Source organism: Callithrix jacchus, chromosome 14 (genome assembly GCF_049354715.1).
Source record: "Callithrix jacchus isolate 240 chromosome 14, calJac240_pri, whole genome shotgun sequence".
NCBI lineage: Eukaryota > Metazoa > Chordata > Mammalia > Primates > Cebidae > Callithrix > Callithrix jacchus.
The window spans coordinates 102,620,818-102,644,557 of record NC_133515.1 but is presented as its reverse complement, the minus strand read 5'-3'; the positions used below and the strand labels follow the sequence as shown (position 1 = coordinate 102,644,557).

The window sequence follows — 23,740 nt, the reverse complement described above, 5'->3', positions numbered from 1 at the left end:
GACTGTGTTAGCTTTCCTTTGACTAGTGTTTGTATATTTTTTTGTTATCCTTTGACTTTTAATCTATCTGTATTTATCTACTTGAAAATGTTTCCTTTAGACAGCATATAGTTAGGTTTTTGTTGTGTGTGTTGGAGTGTGTGTGTGTGTGTCTGTGTGTGTGTGTGTGTGTGTGTGTGTGTGAGAGAGAGAGAGAGAGAGAGAGAGAATTCAATGTAGCAATCTCTGCTTTTTAACTGGGTATTTAGACCATTTTCATTTAATGTAATTTTTTAGATAGTTGGATGAAAATCTAGCATCCTGCTAACAATTTCTGTTTCCTTATCTGTTATGTGTTTCATTTTTCTTCTTTTTCTTCCTACCTTTGAATTCAAATGTTTTATGATTCCATTTTATTCCAACTATTGGCTTATTAGTTATATCTAATTTTTAGTTTTTAAGTGATATCTATATATCTAATTTATCACAACCTATGTTTAAATAATATGGTACTGTTTCATGAATAGTATAAGAGTCTTACAACAGTATATTTCCGATTCATCCCTTGCATCTTTTGCACGATTGCTATTATAAGTTTTACATTTGTTGCAAGATAAAAACTATAATATTGTACTATAATTTTGTGTTTCAGACAGTAATTTTCTTAATTATTAAAAATAAAGAATTTTTTATATTTACCTTATAGCACTTTTCATTTCTTTCTTTTTGATCCATGTTTCTTTCTATCAACATAAACTTTTGCCAGAAGAACTTCCTTTTGTTTTCTTTGTAATACTGCTGGGAATGTAAGGCTATGCGACTCTGAACAATTCCTATATTGTTTTCATTTTCGGAAACATTTATGCTAACTATAGAAGCCAGTGTAGATGTCCTGTGTGTACTTAAAATATGTCACATTTATTGTCTTCTGGGTTTCATAATTTCTAAAAATAAATATGTTGTAAACATTATCATTGTTTATGTTTATCTAGTTTTTGTTGTTTTCTCTGACTGATTTCGAGATTAACTTTTTACTTAAGGTTTTTGCCAGTTTGACTGAGATAAATATAGGTACTTTTTTCTTTTGATACTCATCTTGCTTTGTATATTGTGACATTCTTGAATCTTTGGTTTGATTTCTTTTTATTATTTTGGGGAAATCTTAGCTATCATATTTAAAAAAATTTTTGCTCCATCTCTTTCTCTTCTCTTTCTGGGTTTCCAATCACACACATATAAGACCATTTGATATCACCTCACAGTTCTGGATGCTCTATTCTGTGGTTGATTTTTTTTTCTACTCTCTTTTCCTTTGTGTTTCATTTTGGATTCTACTGAGCTATCTTCAAATGCACTGATTCTTTACTCAGTTGTGGTTAGTTGGAGGAATTTTTTATATCTGATATGATGAGTTTGATTCCTAGGGTGTTTCCATTTCTGTATGGAAGTTCTCATGTGCTCATGAATATGTCCTCTGGATCTATTAACATTTAGTGATAGTTTCAACTCTAGGTTATCTTCTGATCCCTTTCTGTTGACTGCTTTATTTATTGACAATAGGTTTATTATTTTTGCTTTTTTAAAAATTGTCTCTAATAATCTCTGCTTGAATGATGGACATTATGTGTAGAAAAGTAGAGTCTAGGTAAATATTATTTGCACCTTGAAATGATAACATCCTTCTTCTGTCAAAATGTTGCTGTTGAGTGCTGAGTCAATCAACACCAGGAGTTGGGCTGGTTTGAGGTGTTGTTCTTGCTGTCACTAACCTCTTCAGTGTATACCCATAGGCTTCATACTCCTTCGGTGGTGGGTTGCTGTGATTGGCATCAAAGACAGTGCTATGGTTTAAATATGGTTTGTTTAACTCCTCTGAATCCCATGTCAAACTCTGATCTCCACTGTTGGAGGTGGGGCCTAGTGGAAGGTGCTTGGGTCATGGGGGCCGATCTCTCATGAGTTGCTTGATATCATTCTCATGGTAACCTGTGAATTCTCATAAGAGCCAATTATTTAAAAGAGCCCAGCATTTCCCTCCTTCTCTTGCTTCCTCTCTCACCAACTGATCTCTGCAAGCAGGAGCTCCCCTTTGTCTTCCACCATGAGTAGAAGCAGCCTGAAGCCCTCCTCAGAAGCTGGGGCTGGTGCCATGCTTCCTGTACAGCCTGCAGAACTGTGAGCCAAATCTATGTTTTTATATATCACCCAGCCTAAGATATTCCTTTATGGCAACACAAATGGACTAAGGCAGGTGGGACTGGGGTGCCAAAATTTTCCTCAAAGCTCCTGCTCTACCTTCACCTCTCTGTTTGCCTGTGCCATGGAGGTGGTCACCCTATGTTCCTGCTCCTGCCCCCTAAAATACTGGCTGCTCCTTCTCAACCAATCTAGGTTCACAGTGGGCTTGTGGGGACAACTGTGTTATTTTGGGCCCTATCACTTTTAGATTGATCCTTTTATCTTGGGTTTTGGGGCTTTCTTAATATTCCTGTCCCTCCTCTCCATGGCATTAACACTCTGTCTAGTATCTGTGGTTGCTTTTGAGCTGGAGCTTCCTCCTGTCTTTTAAAATGATTTGCCTCTTTTCCCTTAGAAAAAGTTCTTTAGGGCCACGCATGATGGCTCACGCCTGTAATCCCAGCACTCTGGGAGGCAGAGGCGGGTGGATCACGAGGTCAAGAAACCGAGACCATCCTGGCCAACACGGTGAAAACCCGTCTTTACTAAAAATACAAAAATTGCTGTGCATGGTGGCGTGTGCCTGTAGTCCCAACTACTCGGGAGGCTGAGGCCGGAGAATCACTTGAACCTGGGAGGCGAAGGTTAAAGTGAGTCGAGATGGCAGCACTGTACTCCAGTCTGGCAACAGAGCAAGACGCCATCAAAAAAAGAGTCTTTTAGGCTTTTTTTTCTTTTATTCTTCCTACATTAAAATTGGGTTTTGCTTGTACTGTGGGAATTATGTTCTTTACTGCTCCTCCCCTAAGAGCACTGGGGTCCAGGAACTGGCTAGTGTTTTGCGAGTGGTCTCTCGTAGCGGTCAAGTCAATCCTGCATGTGTATAACTGAGAGGGGTCCCTTCTGGTCTCCTGCCCTGCTCCCGGTCTTTCTAGGGTACAGCTCTGGGAGGCCGTAGCAAGAAGGTTGAGTGTGACTGCAAATTCCTCTTGTGTCTGGACCTGCAGTTGCTCTGAACTGAAACGTAACCTTTAATAATTTGTTAAATTTTGGTAGTTGTCTTACTCACCTGCGTGGCAGGACTTGTATCTCCGAATTCTGTTACAAGTGAGAGAACAAGAATTTCATGTTGGAAAGGGTTGTCCTTGTTTGGAATTCAGGGTATGCAGTTGCCTTGAAACCTCAGTTCTCCAATGGCCTCAAGGAAATTTGTAGCTGACTGTGACCAGACCAGCTACATTGAGGGAGTTACGCTCTTTACAATTTTCTTCATCCCAAGTGGAAGCAGAATTCTGTTCTCTTAGGAGATTAACAACAACACGGGACTTTGAAATCAAAGACAGAGGCAGGGCAAGGAAGGAGGAAAAGAAGGAAGGAAAGAAGACAGGCAGGCTGCATATACACTTTATTATTCTTAATATGTCATCCCACATCTTACATTACTAACCAAATTTTATTAAGCCCTTACTGAGCTACGTACTTATTAAGCCAGGTCCTGCCTATTTTAAGCTTTTACATATGTAATCTCATTTAATTATCACATCAATCTTATGACATGCATACCAATATTACTCTCATTTCACTAATATTTTACTCAGTTATAATACTCATTTGCTAAGTCTTGAGACCTAGAAAGTTTAATTTGCTCACAGTTATCTAACTAGGCTTTTTGTCTTAGTACTAAGCTTGTTCCTTTTTATGTAAACTGTTCAAACATGTTTGTACTATCTATAGGTATTATTGCTTTAATTTACAGATGAAGATGCTAAGGTCAGGAAACAAGTGACTGCGATGAGATCTTAAAAAGAAAGCAAAGTGGAAGCAAAGTGGCAGAAACTGTTAGGAAACAGGTGTTTTGATTTTAAGTTGCAAGTGCTCTCCATCCCACAAAGATATTGAAAACGGCTTGAAGCAGGGTCTATGGAGTATCTTCTCTCAGTTCTCTACAGCACTTTATATAACTCCTAATGCATGATGAAACTTAAAGTCTCATTGAATTAAAAAGAAAGAAAAAACATGAGAGAAAGTCAAGAATGGAGAGAAGAAGAGAAACAGAAGGAAAGTTACAAAGATGAAAAGGACAAGAAGAACAGTCCATATTTATAAAATATTTTAGAAGAAAAAGAAAATTTCCTTCTACATGCTGTCAAGACAAGCTTTTTAATTTGTGGAAGGCACACACTGCAGATGTTGCCTTCCAGGTTGCTGTTCGGATCACCATGACAAAGGCGCTGCTCGTCTATAAATAGACGGTCAGATTGATTTCGCATCCTGCCCTGGTTCTTCCGACTGCTTGATGGGTGTGACAGCATGATCGATGAGTGATCCCATCCACCCTGACTGCACAGGCCTCGCCTGCACTGTCTTCTGGAAGATGACAATCAGGCTCATTAAATCCAGCACAAAGAAACTTCAAAGACATTTGTCCTATCGGAGAAATTGAGCCTGAACCCATTACCATTGCATCAAAGGGAACTGAGATTTAATCAGCCATCCAGCCCAAGCCTATTGTTAGTAAGACAATTTGGATCTTTCCTTTGCCTGTTTGGATCAATGTTAACTGAAACTTCAGTGGCCAGAGCTGATGTCAGTTCCAGCCCAGGTATAAAAAAGCTATTCAACTGGACATTGATACGTTTCCATCGTAAGTGTGGCTTTAATGCATTTGAGGTACCTGGAACTGCAGCCTGAAAAACTAACACTGAGTCCTGCCACAGAAATTCTTGACCTTGGGCAAGTCATTTACCCTGAGCCCCATTGTTTTTTTTTCCACTGTATTTAGGAGCATAGATTATGCACTGGATCAAAGTCTCTGGGACTTGAGAGTTTCTAAAAGTCAGTGCCCTCACGTAGAAATATAAACAATGGTAGTATGTCCCTTAGGAGTTGCTATGAACATTACCTGAGGGGGGTGCCTGGTCCATGGCTTCCTGCTCACACCGTGATGACAAACTAAGCATTCAGGGTATGAACGGTAAAAAAAGAAACAAACAGCAAACAGTTAAGTTGTAATCTTAGAAATACTAGGGTGACAGCTATTATTATTATTATTAGAAATATTAAGAGTCCCTAGTAAAGGTGTCTATTAATGTGCATTCATTCATTTAATTGGTATTTACTATGGACATAGTATGCAGTTGTGCTACTTATAAAACCAGAAACAACTTTCGTCTATTATAACAAAGCTCAAGAATCACATACTGGTTTCTGGTTTTGCATAGACCAATTTCACACTGATCTGAGAAGTTTCACCCCCACACAGATGGTCAGATTGGATGTCATTTCTCATGCTGGCCTTCGAAGCTGACATGCTTGTGAACAAGAAAGACCAGGTCTGAGGGCCCAAAGGCAACTTTGAAATTGCTTTAAGTATGTGGAATTCAAAGTTTTTTTCCATTTAGCCTTAACCCTATTCTTATCAGGGAAATCTCCATTTACTGAAGATTTCTTTGATGCTCTGCCATTGCTTTAATACCATGCTTATTTTGCACTCTAGGACAGTATATAAAAATTCACTGCAAACCCAACACATCTCCGTAAAAGCCAGCGAGGGAATTAGAGTCCCATTTACAGTAGGGAATTCTTGTCTCTAACTAGAAACTCAGCAATTACATGTATTGTCACCTCCCCAGGTGATGAAACCTGAGTCCCAGAGTAGAGTGTGCTGGGCTGTACACGGCCCAGTTCTGAGTTGAGATCATAAGAAACTGTCTGTGTTGTGCTAACCCCCTTCCTCCCTGATGGCAATGCAGAGCCAGGCAGAGGACTGAGGAAGACAGAAATATGACTGGATTTGCATGTTATTATAGAAGACACTTAGGACTGATCTTGCATTGTCACTTTGCTATGGTGCTGAGAGATTTTCTGTGTCTATCTCAGAATGCTACCCTGGCTGTGCAGTCAAAGAACTGGTTTGGCATGACTGGATAGCCAGATCAGCCTGAGGTTTTCATCTGTAGCTGGATTGCCTTAAGGATAGGGTAGATAACTCCTGGGAGTGGAAAAAGTCCAAACTTGCACTCATGAAGAAATACTCTTCTCTTAGATGTAACACCTTTCATTCCCCAAAGAATTTAAGCTTCCAATGCAGAGACCCTGGGTTGGATAATTGCTTTTAGGAGTAAGTCTTCAGCATCAGTTCCTTTCTGTTTCTAAGTTTTTGAGGATGGGGTTGGGGATACCCATGGCTGGGGAGATGAATAGCAGAGAACAGAAGTGACTGCAGCCTGAAAACAGAGGAAGAGGAGACTGGGAAAGACCAAGACAAATTAAGTAAGTTATATTTAGCAAAGGAGAAAGTTATATTTGTACTTCGTATCAGAGCCTGTACTACCCCTTTCTCGGATATTCTTTGATCTTTCAATTTTCACAGCATCCTGTTAGAGAATCACTGCTATAATACCCATTTACAGATGACAAATGGAGGCTCAGTGAAGTTCAACGGCTGGCCAAGGTCACAGGACTACTAAAAAGCAGAGCCGCAGGAGTCCAGCTCTGCCAGACCCCAAAGCCCCAATCTCCACTTTACCTCATGCCTTCAGGGATGATACTGTTTGGGTGGGTGAGGACAGTAAGCCCTAAAATGCCTTTTCTTTTCATATCTGCAATCCAGAGTAAGTTCTTCCTCTGATCCAGCCCTGCCTGAATCCTCTAGTCAGCTTCCCTGTAGCTTCAAGCTGCTCTCCCGCCCTGTCCTCTGGATTCCAGTATCACATGTCTATGTCACACACTGTAGATAGCCCAACCCCAATAGTTTAGGGAAGTATCTCATTGTATTTCAAGCAAAAATCTGATTTCATGTATATTTATGCCTTTTTCATGACTAGTGAATGTCCTGTCCATATTAAGTGTTCAATAAATCCTGCTCTGGATACTAGCAGATGTGAATAATTAATGTTAAAGGAACCAAACAGCAGCTCTGTGAATTTCTGTCACCATGATACTGATCGTTGTCTGAACTGACATGAAAACAGGGTTCATCCAGGCACACACACCCCTGGGCCATGTTTGCACAACTCTTCCATTTGCGTTACCTTCTCTCCTGAAGATAAATAGTAGATTATCCCTGGCCAATGAATGGAGCTCATTCTGTTCTTACTAATGGGAAAGTAAAAAAAATCTCACTCTTTTAGCATGTGGCTTCCAGCAGAAGGAGGTGATGTGAAGGTCACAGTAAACCCAGAACCAGGCAGATGGGTCCACAGAACTGAGCCCACTGTGTGTTGTGGCTGCTACAGCACACAGTGGATTTCCACAACAGTTTAGTCTAGATACTAGGAATTTTCTGTTTATGGCTGCTTTTCTTCGTATTTGTGGGATTGTACTATGTTGAATTACAAGGATGAAATAATATGGAGAAAAATACTTATTATGAATAGGGGATATCTAATTCAGCCCTTTGTTCATATTCACTCCTTGATATCATTTTTTAAAATACATTATATCAATATGCCCTAGCTTTTGTATTATTTACTCTTCACCTGTTCATGAACATTTGGGTTGTTTCCAGGTTTTGGTTATTTTGAGTAACACTTCTTTAAAAATTCAAAAATTCATGTAGAACTGTTTGTGTGAACATCTGTTTTTATTTCTCTTGAGTAAAACCCGGAAGTAGAATTGTTGAGTCATATGATAAGTGGATGCTTAACGTTATAAAATCTTCCAAATATTTTTCCAAAGGTCTTATGCCATTTTACACTCTCACCAACAATGTATGAGCTCCAGTTGCTTCATGTCCTCATCAACACTTACTATATTACCAGTCATTTTGGTATGAGCTAATCTGGTTGACATGTGACCTCAATAATCAAGCAGCCATCACTACCAAACATTTTCAGAAATATAAAACTGACCCGAAAAGAGAACAACTAGTGATATGGTTTGGCTTTGTGTCCTCAGCCAAATCTTACCTCAAATTATAATAATCCCCATGTGCCAAGGGTGGGATCTGGTAGAGATAATTGAGTCATGGGGGCAATATTCCTCATGCTGTTCTCCTAATAGAGAGTGAGTTCTCTTAGGATCTGATGATTTTATAAGGGGCTTCCCTCTTCACTGAGCACTTATTCTCTCTCCTGCTGCCCTGTGAAGAGGTGTCTTCCACCATGATTGTAAGTGTCCTGAGGCCTCCCCAGCCATGCTGAACTGTGAGTCTATTAAACGTCTATCCTTGATAAATTACCCAGTCTTAGTTTTTTTATATAATAGCAGCATGAGAACAGATGAATACAGTAAGTTAGTAATGCAGAGAGTGGGTGCTGCTATAAAGACCCAAAAATGTGAAAGTGACTTGGATTTGGATAACAGGCAGAGGTCTGAACAGTTTTGAGGGTTCAGAAGAGGACAGGAAAATGTGGGAAAGTTTGGAACTTCCTAGAGACTTGTTGAATAGCTTTGATCAAAATATTGATAGTGATAAGGACAATGAAGTCCAGGCTAAGGTGGCCTCAGATGGAAATGAGGAACTTGTTGGGAACTGGAGCAAAGGTTACTCTTGTTATGCTTGGTAAAGAGACTGGTGGCATTTTGCCCCTGCCCTACAGATCTGTGGAACTTTGAACTTGAGATGATTTGGGGTATCTGGAAGAAGAAATTTCTAAGTGGCAAGGCATTCAAGAGGAAGCAGAGCATAAAAGTTTGGAAAATTTGCAGCCTGACAATGTGATAGAAAAGAAAAACACTTTTTTGTGGGGAGAAATTCAAGCAGGCTGAAGAAATTTGCATAAGTAAAAAGGAGGAATGTTAATCACCAAGACAGTGGGGAAAATACCTCCTGGGCATGACAGAGACCTTTGTGACAGCCACTCTAATCACAGCTCTGGAAACCTACAAGGGAAAATGGCTTTCTGGGCCTGGTCCAGGGCCCCACTATTGTGTGCAGCCTTGGGAATTAGTGCTTTGCATCTCAGTCACTCCAGCTGTGGCTAAGACAGGCCAAAGTAGAGCTCAGGCCAGTGCTTCAGAGGGTGCAAGCCCCAAGCCTTGGCAGCTTTCACATTGTGTTGGGTCTAAAGGTGCACAGATGACAAGAATTAAGGTTTGTGAATCTTCCCCTAGATTTCCGAGGATGTAAGGAAATGCCTGGATGTCCAGGCAGAAGTTTGCTGCAGGGGCAGAGCCCTCATGAAGAACCTCTGCTAGGGTAGTGCAGGGGGAAAATGTAGGGTGGGAGCCCCCACATAGAGTCCCCACTAGGGCACTGCCTAATGGAGCTGTGAGAAGAGGGCCACTGTCCTACACACCCCAGAATGGTGGACCCACCAACAGTTTGCTCCCTGCACCTGGAAAAGCAGCAGGCCCTCAATGCCAGCCCATAAAACAGCCAGGAAGAAGGCTGTACCTTGCAAAACCACAGGGGTAAAAACTGTTGGAGCCCACCTTTTGAATCAGTGTGACGTGGATGTGAGACATAGAATCAAAGGAAGTCACTTTGGGACTTTAAGTCCCAAATGACCACCCTATTGGATTTTGGACTTGCTTAGGGCCTGTAGCTCCTTTGTTGTGGTCAGTTTCTCCTATTTGGATCAGGTGTATTTATCCAATACCTGTACTCCCATTGCATCTAGAAAATAACAAATTTGCTTTTGATCTTACTGGTTCATAGGCAGAAGGGACTTTCCTTGTATCAGATGAGACTTTGGACTTGGACTTTTTAGTTAATGCAGGAATTAGTTAACACTTTAGGAGACTATTGTGAAGGCATAATTGTGTTTTGAAATGTGAGAGCATGAGATTCGGGAGGATCCAGTGGGAAAATAATATGGTTTGGCTCTGTGTCCCCACCCAAATCTCACCTTGAATTGTAATAATCCACATGTCTCAAGGGCAGGACCAGGTGGAGATAATTGAATGATAGGGGCAGTTTGCTCCATGCTGTTCCTGTGATAGTGAGTTCTCATGAGAACTGATGGTTTTATAAAAGACTTTTCCTTCTCTTGGCACTCATTGTCTCTCTAGCTGCCCCATGAAGGTGACTTCCATGATGATTGTGAGTTTCCTGAGGCCTCCCCAGCCATGCTGAACTAGGAGCCAATTAAGCCTCTTTCCTTTATAACTTACCTAGTCTCAGATGTATCTTTATTAGCAGCATGAGAAAGGACTAATACAACTGGCAAAAAGGGGTTCACATTATAAATAGACAACTAAACATTTAGCACTTTTCTACCTAATTTTGCTTCCGGCAAGAGCATGAGCTCTAGATTTCTGTCCTGGCCCTGCCACTTACCAGCTTCTTGGCCATAGACAAGTTAGTTAGCCACACTGAGCCTTACTTTACTTACCCTTAAAAAGAGGCAATTACACCCACACTAGTGGATTGTTGAGAGGATTACATTATGTAAAAAAGTAAATAGAAGGATGTGTATTGGGGATTCAATAAATAAGAGTAGTAATAATAATTTTTATTATTTCCATGGCCAGTAGGATGAAAAAAATGTGTTACCCTTTGTAGGTGGTTCAGAGGCTGTCTGAAAGGACAAAGAGGCAGACAGGCCATGTGGGGATGAGGTCACCATCAGTACCTCCTTCTGAAACTCCTCAGGACTACTTCAGTCAGTCAGCACTCAAGGCAGCAGGGAGTTAAGGGAGGGAGGGAAGAGTGGGAGGCTTCTCAGAGGAAGTAATGGCTGAGCAAAGCTATGGGACAGTGAGCATCATGGAGCTGTTACATGGTTTGAAGGCAGTTTTAAATCCTTTTAGAGTAAGTCTTCTCTCTAGGGAATAAAATGTAAGACGTGAGATTCAGATTCTTCTGGATTTGGTTTTCTTTATTAATGGTGCCTAATGGCCTGTAATTAAGACACAACTTGTTAGCTAAACCCACAATGTCCATTTGTTTGAAGTGCAAAAAGAGGGTAATGAATGGCCTTATTCAGCAGTTTTTCTCTTCTTTAATGGTTTGAGCAAGAGTTGGTTTTCAGTCTTTTTATCTCAATCTCTCCTTCCCCCCTTACTTTTCCTTCTCTTTCTTTCTGTTTTTCTTCCTCATTCCTACATCCTTCACTCCACCCAGATGTGCGTGCACACAAACACACACACATACACACACACAGAGCACACACACATACACTCACACACAATGGAATGCCTCAGTTTATACATAAATTAGCTCTCTTTTTAAGCATCTGGGGAAAATTTCCCATCATTTAAACTTATTTCATAGCTTTCGCTATCACTTCATCTTTTCCCCAAAACCTGATGTCAGTTTAAAATGAATTCCCAAGTGGAGGTGGGTGAGGCTGGGTGAGCAGGATTGAATGCCAAGTGGGCATGGTGTGGCTTGGTTAGATGGCAGAGCACCTGAGTGGCAGGGCTGCTCTGACAGCTCAGCTCTAGTATGAGATGGATTTTCTGTTGATGAGACTCATTGCTGCTGTAACATAGAAAGGAGAGAGAGAGAGAGAGAGAGAGGGACTTGGGATAGTGTCTTTGGAGACAAACACATCTGAATCAGATGCATTTTCAACCTCTCATTTTTCTTACCTTTAAAATGAGGTTATAGATACACACACACACACACACACACACACGTGTGTGTGTATGTATATATTTATATGGAAAACTTTACCAGAATTGAATAAAGTAATATAAAATTCCATAGTATGATGCCTGCCATACAATTGGTGTCTCATATATTCATATATTATAATACCTATTGCTTATTTTCATGAGCGAAATCACCCCACCCCAAAATTCATGGGTTGAAGTCCTCAACTCCAATATGACTGTATTTGGAGATAGAGGCTTTAAGGAGGTAATTAATTAAGGTGGTAATTAATTAAGGTGGCTTTAAGGAGGTAATTTAATAAGGGTGGGGGCCCTATTCTGATAGAATTGATGTGTTTATAAGAAAAGGCAGAGACACCAAGATCTCTCTTTCTCTCTGTGTGTATGCACCGGACGAAGACCATGTGAGGACACAGTGAGAAGGTGAGCATCTGCACACCAGGAAGAGAGCCCTCACCAAGAACCAAATCTATTGGAGCCTTAATCATAGACTTTTGGCCTCTGGCACTGTGAGAGAATAAATATCTGTTGTTTAGGACTCCCAGTCTATGGTGTTTTGTTATGCAGCATGAGCTGACTAAGATAGTTACTAAGTGTCACTTTTGTTTTACCTCAAGCTCCTCAGAGTGACTCCTATGGGACAAAGAACAGAGAGCCTCATCATGAAATGAATTGGGAGGGTCCAGGCTTTAGAGGATGAGATGCTCACCAGCCAGAACTTTCACCCATGAAGTTCCTCTCACCCTTGCTGGTCCCAGATATCCTTAGCTCTAATTTGGTCTAACCCTTTACAGTTTTGAGGTAATGCACAAAAACAGATGCACACAGAAGAGGTAAACCTCTGTGTTCATCCATTCTTGTATTGTTGTAAAAAATAGCTGAGACTGGGTAATTTATAAAGAAAAGAGGTTTAATTGGCTTGCAGTTCCACAGGCTGTACAGAAAGCATTCTGCTGGCATCTGCATGGCTTCTGGGAAGCTTACAATCATGGTGGAAGGCAAGGGAAGGAGAAGTACATGCATCACATGGGTGGAGCAAGAGTAAGAGAGACGGGGGAGGTGTATTAGGATTCTCTAGTGGAACAGAACTGATGATAGATTTATATATAAAGATTAGTTTATTAAGCAGTGTTGACTCACACGATAACAAGGTGACCCACAACAGGCCATCTGCAAGCTGAGGAGCAAGGAAGTCAGTCCAAGTCCCCAAACCTCAAAAGTAGGGAAGCTAACAGTACAATCTTCAGTCTGCAGTCCTAGGTCCAAGAGTTCCAAAGCTGAAGAACTTGAAGTCTTGTGTTCAAGGGCAGGAATCACTCATCACAGAAGAAAGATGAAGGCCAGAAGATTCAGTCAGTCTAGCTCTTCCAGGTTCCTCTGCCTGCTTTTATCCTAGCCGAGCTGGCAGCTAATTAAATGGTGCTTGCCAGATTGAGGGTGAGTCTGCCTCTCCCAGTCCACTGACTCAAACGTTAATATTTTTTGGCAACACCCTCACAGACACACCTAGAAATAATGCTTTGCATCCTTCAATCCAATCAAGTTGATGCTCAATGTTAACCATCACACGAGGTGCTGCACACTTTTAAACAACTAGATATAATGAGAAGCCACTCACTGTCATGAGGACAATACCAAGGAGGATGGTGCTAAACCGTTTATGAAAAGTCGCCTCCCATCAAGCCCCACCTCCAATATTGGGGATTACAATTTGACGTATTTGTGCAGTAAGACAGATGCAAACCGTATCACCCCTCCTCTCCAACTTACATGAAAACCATTTTCTTGTAGATTAGGTGTGCTCCAGATTACTTGAAGAATTTCAAAGCATGCTCATGGTTTCTCAAGGCAGAAGCATATGTTTTTACATAGAGGTTTTCAGTGAGTCTATAATAGCAAAAAGACTGAGGAAATAGAATTTTTTTAGGTTAAATCCATTAATACTGTGGGAACCAATGGTGGCAATGTGTAAGGAAGACAACTGTGCAAGGTCAGTGATCAAACATGATCAAATCATGCCGCTGCAGATGACTATTCCCCAGAGTTAGAAAGCCAAGCTAAAAATATGACTTCTTAACTCTCTGCACCTCCAGTACACTTGTTGCACAGTCTATAGCCGCAGGTAAAATTCTACCATGACAAACTTAAAGGTGTTGGGAAGGACACCCCCTGCCATTTCATACTGTGCAATTGCAGGTTAAGGCTTAGCAAAGACCAGCTCAAAAAAGAGCCATTTGCAGATTCTTCATGCACATTTCCTCTTCTTTGCCTGTTTCTCACATAGATCATAAGGGGAAATGATAGCCAGGTATATAAGATTAACTTCTCTGGTTCCAATTTTTAAAATCTGCCGATGTTTAGTTGTATAAACAAGCCTATTGCACCTCAGAACATAGATTTCTATTCTGTTAAGTCAAACTAATAATTCATATTTCTCATGCATTAGGATTAAGTGAAAATATTACTGATGAAGTCTGTAGAAACTTCCTCACACAGAGAGTCTGCTCAGAAATGGTCTGGTCCTCATGACATTGTTGTGTTTGTTCAGCTTTCAGAGAGAAAGCAGAATGCAAATGCATAGGTCTTGAAGTCAGAAGATTGCTTGACAAAATGACCATAGGAAAGACCTCAAGATTTTCTGGGTTTTGATTTATCTGTACAATGAAAATGATGTTCTCTATGCATTTTTGCTTTGTATTTTATTTATGTTTAAATGAGACAGCTGGGCAGTGTTCATACCGTAAAGCAGCATACCAATGGCTGATAAGGAAAGGGCTTTGAGGTAGGAGCACTCTGCATCTCAGAATTATTTCTACATTCATAGCATAAAATTCAAATTCCCTAATCTGAAGGATGAGAAGTTCTAGGAGAGAATCAGATATAGTAGCAGGCATCTATTTTTACTGAAAATTGTTATTGCCCAGGTAATACTAAAATTTCCTTCTCAGTGAGAACTATCTTGTTGCACAAAGATATACTATTATAAGAACAAATGAGGCATAAATAATAGTGCTATCATTAATTTCAAGTCATCTGCATGTATTATTTGGTAAATCATAAGGTAGAAGTTATTGTCCCTATATTTAAGATAAAATATTTTTAAAGCTGTGCAACTGTTTTAAAAGAAGATAAGTTGATATCATGGAGCTTGAAGTCAGAACGAGGCCCGTCTCACTGTATCGATCCTAACTGATAGTCCATTGGCTGATATCTAAGGCCAAAGGCTCAAGGTGGAGGCTCCATCACACTTAACTTTATGAATGATTTTAGGTAAATAATAATTTTACATGTCAGTTTCTTAATCTGGCTAATGTATATATTGATGTATATATAATATAGAACATTTCAATATAACAATGTTTAATTTCCAGCAGTTGGCTGCATGACAAATCTTATTAGTCCAAATTTTGAATTTTGCTCCACAGACAATATAGACCTATTTCGTTGATCATAACATTGTAAGAGAGTAATAATGAAATATTAAAGGAAACCCTAGGAGATTAAGGCATATCCTGAAACTTGTGAGCTCAGTCTCTAAAAACTTCCCTAGAAACATATCAGTAGTATTCTGTAGGATGAATATGGGTGGCAGACACATCACATAAATTATATAAATCATAAAATGTAACTTTATTTAACAATATAAATACAACACTTAATAAGCAATAGAAAATTAAAATCAAAGACAAACTATAAGAATCATCTCATGTAGAAACTCAAAAATGAATACTCTAGAAAGTCATCACAGATGGCCATCAAGAATTCCTCCCCTCCCTGGACATAACTCTTACTCCTCTTATCAAGGGTGGAGTGAATTTCTTCTTTTCTTGAGTCTTTACTGGCTGATGACTTGTTGCAACTAATATAAAAATGGCAGAAATGACTCTGCGGGCTTCCAGGCTTAACCTTTTAGAGTCATGGAAGATTAATTTCTTTGGCCTTCTTGACACGCAGCTATCTTGCAAAGAAAATTCAAGTCATCCTGAAGAGGAGAGGTTACATGGAGAAAGCTGTGAGGATGAGAAGTCATATGGGGAGAGCATCCCCGTGGACAGTAGAGATTCCCTAACTGACAGCTAGCACCAACGCCCCAGGCAGCCTGAGAGAAACCAGCCACCAAATGAATGCAAAGCCACTTGAATGACCATAGCAGATACCACTGTGTGCTATGTTCTAAATGTTTATGTTGCCCTCAAAATTCATATATTAAAATCTAATCCCTAATATGGTCATATTTAGATGTGAGGTCTTTGGAAGGTGATTAGGCCAAATGAGATTCCTTCTGTTATAAAAGAAGTCTCTAAGAACTGTCTTGCACCTTTTACTATGGGAGGATACAGCATGAAGTTGCCATATGTGAAGCAGAGAGGGAACCCTCACTAGACACTAAATATGCTGGTACTATGATCTTGGACTTCCCAGCCTCTAGTGCGCTAAGAAATAAATTTCTGTTATTATAGGTTACCCAGTCTAAAATATTTTGTTATAGCAGCCTGAAAAGATCAAGACACTTTGTGGGACAGAAGAGCCACATAATCAATCTACAGCATGATCAGAAAAAGTAAATTATTGCTGTTTAAACTATGGAGTTTTGGGGTAGTTTGCTATATAGAAAAAGTGACTAAAGTTAAACCTGCAATCAAGGTACTACTTTTGTGCTGTGAGGTGGGATAAGCTAGCAGGTATGTGTATGTGTCTAGCTGATGGGAGGCCGATGTCTGCAGACTTTCCCTGATGCTGTTCTATAGAGTCTCCTGGTACCATTGATAAATACATAACTGATCTGTTCAGCAAATGGCTACAGTTTGTTTATGATATGTCTTGAAAATGTTCTGATTAGCCTTGTCTCTGATGTTTGCAAAAGTTGTAAATATAAGCTGACTGTAGTTCACTCCACAGGGCTTCTGATTAAAGTTATAGAGCAATCAACTCCCTCAAAGTCCATCATATGTTTGAGTCTTATTGAACTCTATGCTTATCCCCTAGATTAAAACTGCTACATAGACACTTGGAGAAAATGGTTCACTCTTTCCTTAACAAAACTGATGTGAGGCAATCAAGTCACTGAAGGGAACACAGAGCAGGGCATGTAAGAGGATTCAATTCTATATGAAATATTGGACTAAGGAATAAATGGAATTTCGAAACCAGACTCAATGCTCTATCCTTAGTGTCACTTCTATGCAGAGAGGAGAGGACCAAGAAAGCATGTAGAATTAGCTTCTCTAATTCAGACTTCTCAAATAAACCAGTTTCATATTTTATTAATTATAAAATGTTTTTTATTTCTTCTAAAAAATGCAATACATGTGCAGAACGTGCAGGTTTGTTACAAAGGAATACATGTGCCATGGATGTTTGCTGCACCTATTGATCAGTTCTCTAAGTTCTCACCCCCCATTCCCCAACAGGCCCTGGTATGTGTTGTTCCCCTCTCTGTGTCCATGTATTCTCACTGTTCAACTCTCACTTATGAGTGAGAACATGCAGTGTTTGGTTTTCTGTTCCAGTGTTAGTTTGCTAAGGATGATGGCTTCCAGCTTCATCTATGTCCCTGCAAAGACATGATCTCATTCCTTTTTATGATTGCATAGTATTCCATGGTGTATATGTACCACATTTTCTTTATCCAGTTTATCATTGGTGGTCATTTGGGTCGATTCCATGTCTTTGTCATTGTAAACAGTTCTGCAACAAACATATGTGTGCATGTGTCTTTATAGTAGAATGATTTATAATCCTTTGAGTGTACATGCAGTAATAGGATTGCTGGGTCAAATGGTATTTCTCATTCTATATCCTTAAGGAGTTGCCACACTAGCTTCCAAATTGATTGAACTAATTTATATTCCGACCAACAGTGGAAAAGCCTTCCCATTTCTCCACAGCCTTGCCAGCATCTATTGTTTCCTGACTTTTTAATAATTGCCATTCTGACTGGCATGAAATAGTATCACACTGTGGTTTCGATTTGCATTTCTCTGATCAGTGATGTTGAGCTTTTTTTGCATATGGGTTTTAGCTGTGTAAATGTCTTCTTTTGAGAAGTATCTGTTGATATCCTTTGCCCACTTTTTGATGTGTTTTTTTTTTCCTGTAAATTTATTTAAGTTTATTGTAAATTCTGGGTATTAGACTTTTGTCAGGTGGGTAGATTGCAAAAAACATATGGAGTGCTTCATCAATTTGCATGTCATCCTTGCACAGGGGTCATGCTAATCTCTGTATTATTCCAATTTTAGTATATGTGCTGCCAAAGCAAGCACTTATTAATAATTTCATAGGCTGCATAACACGTTTCCATAAAGTTAATGTCTTGAAACAATGTAAATTTAGTCAAGTAAAGCTTAGCTAGGCTTATGCTCAGGATGTCCTGAGGCTGGAATCAAGGCACTATCTGAGTTGTATTTCTTCTAGAGCTCAGAGTCTTTTTTGTCTAAGTTCATATAATTGGAAGAATTCAGCTCCTTGTGGCTGTGGGACTGAGGTTCTTGCTTTCTTGTTTGCTGTCAGACAGGGTTGCTGTCAACAAGTAGAGGTCACCCAGAGTTCCCCAACACCTAACCCTCTCACTGGCCTTACAACATAGTAGCTCATGTCTTCAAGGCCAGGAAGAGAATCTCTCAGTTCAGTTTGCTATGCTGGAGCCTTATGTGGCATACCATGATCATGGGAGTGGCTGTCCTCAGTTTGTCATATTTTATTGGCTAGAAGTAATCAGATTCCACCTGTATTCAGAAGCAGGAGACTGTGAAAGGTATTACTTATTAGAGGCCATCTTGCTACCTGAACATTTGAAGGCCTTGAGTGTAGCTGAAAGAAATATGTCTTTTACCTTAATTTTTTTAAATATTGAGGCATCCATTGAAAAGTTTTCAATAATTATTTTTTTCTGGGTCTTTTCAGATTAGTTCAAGCAGCTATATGAAGATGGATCTAAATAGTGAAAGAGTAACTATGCATTGTGATAACTTCTGTCAACAAGAATTTTCCAGTGAAGATTGTATTTACTTGTATGGAGGTACATTTTAACTGGGCACCCATATTATACTAGGCAATATCATGTAAAGAGCCATATTTAATCCTCACAGTGAGATGATGCTATTTTCACTTTCAGTTATAGAAAACAAGGCCCAGAGAAATAAACAATATCTTCCATCTGGATCATGCCTGCTGTAGGAACAGGAAGCAGGCTCTGCTCATGTCTGGGTATCTATTGCTTTCAGATCACAGACAATCAGTCATTGCTCATCACACAGCTGCTAAGTGGCGTGATCAGGGCTGAAACCCCAGTGCCTCTGACTTCAAAGCCTATGCTGCTCCACTTCACCACAGCATCGTTTTCATCAAAGTCAGGAATTCCCCCATTTTATCTTGGATCTCTGTCAGCTGATGCTGGGTGGTCGTTGTTCATGTTACTCACCATCTGTGTTATCAGTAGGAATGCTTCCGGCATTACAGAAGGTGGACCATGCATCAGAACATGGTTACAACGTGGCAAAACTGACCTGACTGGAGATGTAGTCAGAGGGGAGGAAGGGAGGGTGGGACAGGTCAAGGATGTGACCAGAAAGGCACTCACTGTGGGAGCAAAATATGAACACTCAGTGATCCTGATAAATAATATTTTAGTGCAATATTTTTAAAATAAATTTTTTTCTAAAAATATCTATGATGAAGAAAATATCAACATTGTAAATAAAGATGAATCTCACCCTGCACTTTTCAGGCTCATCTCACTCAACTTCATCCTCATTACCTTGCAGCCCTGTGAGGAGACAGAAGCCAGAAAAAATGAGACCAGAGGAAAAAACCTCTCCTACTCCCATTTCCATGGCTTTCTAGGAACAGGATGAGGGACACCCAAGGGAATTCTCATCTGCAGAGAGCAGATTCTAGAGAAGTGCTATGATCTCTAGGAAAAGCACAGAAGCGTGCCCATGGGAAGATCAGGACTCTGTTCTGGTCTGGACACCAGCACTAACTCACTGCGTGGTTTGGGACTAGCCGTTTTCTTTGGGCCTCAGTGTACTCATTTCTAAAATGGGAATTTTGAAACGAATGCTCTCTTGGGTCCCTTCCAACTCAGACATCCTAGAAGGCTATGGACTAGCAGATCCCAGGGGGAATACTCTGTCTTTTGCTCTAGGTTGGAAGTGCAGAATTCCAGAGAAAACTTTTCAGTGAGACAAACATGGACTCTTCTGTCTATTGACCTTCTGGCCTCTTCTCTTTCCTTTGGTGCTCAGTGTGCCACAAGAAGAGGCTAGTGGTCAGTTTCCACTGGTCCCTAGAAGTCAGGTCCATGGAAGGTTGACTGAAGCACTTAACTTTTTATAACTCCAGAACATCAGAGCTGACGGTATAACACTGGCCAGCTATGTCACAATCGGGTTTGTACTAAAGATAATAACTACTTCAATTAGCTGCGCATGGCGGCACATACCTGTAGTCTTAGCTCCTTGGCTGGCTAGGTGAGCCGATTACCTGATTCTGGGAGGTCAAGGCAATAGAGACCCATGATCTTGCCATTGCACTCCAGTCCGGATGATAGAATAAGACCCTGTCTCAAAAAAATCAATCGAACAAACATGCAAAGATAATAGCTGCTGTGTATGGATCTGTAATTGTGTAATAATATCTGAGAGGCAGTATATCATAGTGGTCTATCCCTGCACATGGCTGCTGGTATAGTGTTCTGTTTCTGCCTCTTACCAGATGCACTGGTCAGAGTGCAGCCAAGATGCAGAGCACACAGATTATTTCAATCATCAGAATTTAATAGGAATTATTATTAAAGAGGTATAAAGTTGTTACTCAGGTAACTGAAAGTGAAAGAAGAAAACTCGAAGGTATCACAGAGGTAGCAACTGCAGGGCACCCAACAGCCCCTACGACGGAGGGAACAAAATGAGTGTGAGATAGTCACATCTTTGAACCTTAGTAGAGGGCCCCCTGAAGCAAACACAGAGACCTCCGAGAAGATGGCTGGCTGGCTGGGGTTGTGTGTTGGAGGTACGAGATTGTGCTTGTCCTGCAAGTGGTAGAAAAACCTCAGAGTGGGTTCAGCTACCGCAAGTGGAAAATATTGCTTCTGGCAGGGAGAACAAGGGTGACTGGGGGAACAGCAAGTGCACAGAAAGTGCTGTGAGCGATGGACAGTAAGGGGCATGTCACTTCAGCCTTGTAGAGCATAATGGGAATCAAGTTGACAAAGCAAAAATGTGCTTTGCTGAACCTCAGGCCCAGCTCCTCAAAGCAGCAGACAGAAGGGTGGGTTTAGAGCTGAGAGTCCATGACTAAACAGCTGGCACACTGGCTACTTGACCTTAAAAAAATTACCTGACCTTTCTGTGCATGCATTCACTCATCTGTGAAAAAGAAATAATAATGAAATCCTCTGAATAGGGTTGTTTATCAAGGTTAAATTAATTAAGACACAAAAGTGCTTAAAACAGTTCCTTCAGTGCCCAATAAGCTCCTGGGCACTTAAGTTAAAATAAGTGCCCAATAAGATTTACCTGTGTGGTGGTTACTTCTACTGTATCAACTTGACTGGGCTAAGAGCTGCCCGGGTAGCCAGGCAGGTAAAGCATTATTGCTGCGCATGTCTGTGAGGTTATTTCCCGAAGAGATCAGAATTTCCATCAGTAGACTGAGTGAAGAAGACACACTCTCGCCAATGTTGGTTGGTACCACCTAATGTGTTGAGGACCTTAATAGAACAAAAAGGCAGAGGAAGGGTAAATTCACTCTGTGTGAGCTGGGATGTGCATCTTCTTTCATCCTCAGACGTTGGTACTTCTGGTTCTCAGCCTTCTTATTTGAACTAAATTACATCACCAGCTTTCTTGGTTCTCCAGCTTGCATATGGCAGATGGTGGGACTTCTTGGCCTTCATAATTGTGTGAACCCATTCCCATTATAAATCTGACATGTCTGTGTGTATACATACATATATATATATATACACATATATATAATATGTGTGTGTGTATACATATGTATATACACATACACACACATATACATATATATCTTCTATTGGTTCTGTTTCTCTGGATAACCCTGAATTATACAATCTGGTATTACTATATAAAGGAAAGAGCAAATATGTCTGCCTTGCCCAAGGCATTAGATTCACATTTTCCTTACATTTTGTGGCTTAATTTCCAGAGTAATTCTGAGAAGTGAATGTCATCTTCCTGACACTTATACAGATGTGTCCCATCCAAAGACCACCCTCTTTATACAGCAATGTGCTGCTTCCCATGGATCAAGAAACACAAGGTAGTTCTCATTCTTATTGTACCCCTCACTTATGAAGAGTGAAGCTAGACTTTACTGTCCTTAAACCTCAGATAATTCACCTGTAAAATGAGAATAAAACACTTGCTTGGAACACATAATCAAACGTGATAAAAATAGCATGATCAATCTCAATGGCAAGTCCAGCGAGATAAAATAGTGAGAGGAGAACACAAAGTCCTCTATAGTACAGTTTGCTTTAACACAACATATGTGTTCCTATAAATTACAGCACTGTGCAAAAGTATGCCAGAAAAACCACAAGACTTCTGGAAAAAATGGGGTTACAACATTTAAAAAACCTGATCAGTGACACACAATTACAAAGAAAGGCATCTAATAAAAACACTAGTGGAGTTGTACATGTGTTAAATGGTTAAGATGTACTTAAATACCAGAATAAACATGGTATTTTACTTGCAGATGTGGAGTTTGCTTGTGGAAGTGGGTGCCAGCAGGGGGCAGCTTGTGAGTCCCTGTGAAATGGAGACTGGGGTTGATCAGGAATCAGAGAGAAAGGTCTAACACGAGATGTGAATGGGCGTGCCTCATAACACACTCAGTGATCTGCCATAGCTGGTAGATGTATGGAGGTGTGTGTATTTTGCATATTCCTATAAACCCTGGGTCAGCTGTATGCAGTTTCTAGCAGATGAAATAATGTACATGCAAAGATATATTCACAGTGTGCTCACACTGTTTCCTAATAGACTGATTATGCCAGAAGAAATGCAGAGTTTCAAAACAAATGTTACAGCAAAACCGAGAGTTTTTAGGTTTGATCAAGTGTTCCAAACTTAGCCAGAAAAATACACGATAAAAGAGACATGAGTTAACAGCCATGTGGCTTAGGACATCCTCTGACTTGGCCATCAGCACAGTGTGGAACCAGTGTACTGGGTTAATGAAAACCCAGGTTGCACTGAGAACATATGTAGTATGACAACAGCAACAATAATAATAATAAAGAAATTCACAGACAGGGATCTGGTTGAAGATTATGCTAATTAATTCAGCACACAATTAGAATTTCTTTTGTGCTAGGCAGAGCCAGTACCTTCCCGGCAGAAGAGCCTGATCTGCTGACATGACTTACCACAGAAAACATTGCCTATATCTTAAGGCTCGTGGATGCCATTATTTTCACTGTGAGGAAGGTGCTCTGGGGATTAGCTGTGACAATTCTCCTGGACACTTCCCAGAGCGGATCAGGAGCTGGACTGAGACCAGGGTTAAGGCAGTTAGATTCTGGCCCAAAGCATTTTCCACTGGACAATGCTGCAGCTTCCCTGTGTCTTCTGATGGGAGAATCTGTATCTTCATTTCTCTGCTAACTCAGTAAGTCGTTAATGCTAAGTACTCTTTAAGCGACTAAGTAGGCCAGACTCTCTTGGGCATAGTGACATTAATTAGTCACAGCATGGTCTGTGTCTAGATACTTTGGACTAGAACCAACATCTGTCGAAATAATGATGTTAAAACTAAGCGTTTGTTCTGCAGAGGTTCTGCCCTCCCTCCCGCCCCTCCCCCATAGATGCATTCCCTCCGTCTTTGTACGTGCAGGGCCTCATTCTTCATATCACAATGTGGGGTAATTGTTGTAGGTTCAACTGCCTGTCTCCCTCACTAACAGAGTTCCCAGGGAGCAGAGACTGGGCTTTATTCATCTCAGCACCACAGGGATCTAGCACAGGGTTTACACATAAAAGATGCTTATGATGTCAGCTCCATGAGAGCAGAGACCATGTGCTCATGTCAGTCCTTGGTGTTT

At 40.4% G+C, this 23,740-nt stretch overlaps 1 long non-coding RNA gene and 1 other non-coding gene across 2 annotated transcripts; both read right to left on the bottom strand.

The window, feature by feature from the left end:
- Positions 1–17,823: 17,823 nt before the first annotated feature.
- LOC118147522 (U6 spliceosomal RNA) lies at positions 17,824–17,927 on the bottom strand. Its single transcript, XR_004733976.1, has one exon. It is a non-coding gene; the product is annotated as a U6 spliceosomal RNA (small nuclear RNA).
- Positions 17,928–20,106: 2,179 nt separating this feature from the next.
- Positions 20,107–23,396, bottom strand: LOC118147146 (uncharacterized). The gene is made up of 3 exons (XR_004733297.3): positions 23,066–23,396; positions 21,183–21,376; positions 20,107–20,224 (listed from the first exon to the last, which is right to left on the bottom strand). It is a non-coding gene; the product is annotated as an uncharacterized LOC118147146 (long non-coding RNA).
- Between the last annotated feature and the right edge of the window lie 344 nt (positions 23,397–23,740).